The sequence below is a fragment of the Vespa mandarinia genome, chromosome 14 (genome assembly GCF_050613455.1).
Source record: "Vespa mandarinia isolate Hongniang chromosome 14, ASM5061345v1, whole genome shotgun sequence".
Lineage (NCBI taxonomy): Eukaryota > Metazoa > Arthropoda > Insecta > Hymenoptera > Vespidae > Vespa > Vespa mandarinia.
The window spans coordinates 5,157,501-5,160,000 of NC_140823.1; the positions used below are offsets into that span (position 1 = coordinate 5,157,501).

At 39.7% G+C, this 2,500-nt stretch overlaps 1 protein-coding gene across 14 annotated transcripts in view; it reads right to left on the reverse strand.

The window, feature by feature from the left end:
• The window catches only part of Rdl (Resistant to dieldrin), a 52,565-nt gene that overhangs the window by 15,386 nt on the left and 34,679 nt on the right, over positions 1-2,500 (reverse strand). The window lies entirely within an intron of this gene.

The window sequence follows — 2,500 nt, forward strand, 5'->3', positions numbered from 1 at the left end:
GAAATGACTTTGTTGTCAACTATCAAATACTTAATAAGTTAATTAATAACGTTATATCCAGTTGACTGGTATAATTATATATTTGTATAATAGGTCAATTCTCTAGATAGTCAGAGTGTCGACGAACACAAAAGTGGAAGGCATCGATGGCTCTTGGATTAGCAGCCACATAAGCATCGTCGTCGTCGTCGTCGTCGTCGTCGTCGTCGTCGTCGTCGTCGTCGTCGTCGTCGTCGTCGTCATCGTCGTCGTTGTCGTCGTCGACGTCGTAAGTTACTCGTTCATTCCGTTTGGCGTTACTCCAGGCGCACTGCAGGCCATGCGATGACGCGCTACGCTCGTGTATCGCATTATGCTTTACGATAATTGCAAAGCTGCGTCCTCTTGACGTTTTAGTCGATATCCTTTTCTCTTTACCGAAGAAACTTGGAAAAAGTCCGCAAAGTTGGAAACGCTCCTTCCACGGTATATCTTTGAGAGTTCATGCTTGTCCGTGAAACGACACGAAACGTAATTAATGACCGGCGAAAGCGGTAAATCTTTCCTCGAGCTATTCCTTTTGTTCTTACTCGGTTGCACATTGTTATGTATTTTTATCGAATCGACGATACAAACGCTTTTATCCTAACTCGTATTTATTAACGTGGATCTGTGCATCTTGCGTGGAATTCATTTCGTGACGATATAAAGTCTGAACTTGCAACTCTGTGGATATACCGGATTCATTGTACTCATCGATAACATGGATTTATTCGAATAAATTTCGTAGAGCAAAGAATGAAGGTATAAGATAAGGAACGAAAAATAAGAAAACTTTCATGATACACGGGAAATCTCGAAGAGACGTTCGGTCTGAACGGTTATCGAGATCGTTTAAAAGGAAGGGCACAGATTTTCGAGGAAGTCCGTTCTGACGGTGGAACGCGGGGATGGCGCACGCAATCTTTCGATGAAATAAAAAAAAAAAAAAACTTGAGAAATAAAAGAAGAAGCTGCACAAAAGCGTATATCAAGCGAAAGCTTGAAAGCGATCGAAAAAATCGACGTTACAAGGCGTACTTGAGGTTGAATCGAAGTATCGAAGATCGAGGAGATCGCATCTCAAGTGGAAGATAAGATCTCATTCGTTCTTATTATCTCGTGATCATGCCTCTCGTACCTTTATATTCGTCTTATTCGCACGACAAAATATAATATATATATATATATATATATATATATATATATATATACATATACACACGCGCGCACATATATATATGTACACACGTATTATAAAATGATGATATAAAATACATACATACACACATAGACGCGCGCGCGTACATGTACGGCATGACGCAACTTATTTTTATATGAATAGGTATATAGCGACCAGAAGCGCACTGCACACACTGACAATGATACAGCTCATATAATTGGTGTTATATATTGATATTGAATAATACCTAATGTCATATAATGATAGACATACATGTATATATTTATATATATACACCGAGGAATATATACATATATATTCTTTTGAAATTTAAAATGTAAAACTATATGCATATATTTTAATGTCGTATATATATATATATATGTATATATACATATATATACACAATATGCACGTCTATCCGTATGTATAGTTCTCGATTGTGGTCGACGGAGCTATACACACCAACTTTTGATTTTGCTTTTCTCTTTTCTTTTTTATCCTTGTTCTTTTTTTCTTTTCTTCCTTTTTCTTCTTTATCTTTTATCATGTGCGATCGTCGGCTGGGCCAAGGAAACGGTAGGAAAAAATATATTCTCTCTTTCTCTCTCTTTCTCTCCAGCATGCGAATGAGTACACGATTATCCGTCGCTTTTCTCGATTGTTATTCGAAGAATCACCCCGAAAAGGATAGACAGACGATGCACGATCAAGGAGGAAGCGGAGATCGTAAAGGGGCATTATACTTCGCGGCCATTGTTCGCGTTCAGGATGATTCTCGATATCGAGAAAGGTTTGGAAGAGCGAGAAAGCGGAAGACGATGCTTAAGAGAATCCTCGTCCCTTCTCCCTTCGTTGTTGCTATTGGATACGACGGTGCTCGGAGAGAAAGAGCGAACGAGATAGGAAGAGGACAGGGAAAGAGGGCTTGGAATTTTTCGATGGGATGATCTTGTATGCTGTGGACCTTACGTAGGTTCACGGAGTATAAGAGAGAAGAAGGGTATAATATAGGGACGGAGAGAGCGAGAGGATACGATAAATGTAGGTATATATATACATAGGAGAACGTATCGGAGGGTCGCCAGCGGGTGTAAAAAATCGCGAGTCACGTCCCAGGTGACAGTGTCGACTTGATTTGGTTTCCGCACAGGGCTCAACACCTGGGGTCCAGCCTCGTACATTCAGCTCCAAACTCCTACTCCCTGGATCACATTTTTCTTTTCTTATTTTTCTTTTTTTTTTTTTTCTTTTTTTTCTAATAAACGAGGCCAGCCTTCGATAAACGCATACCGCTAG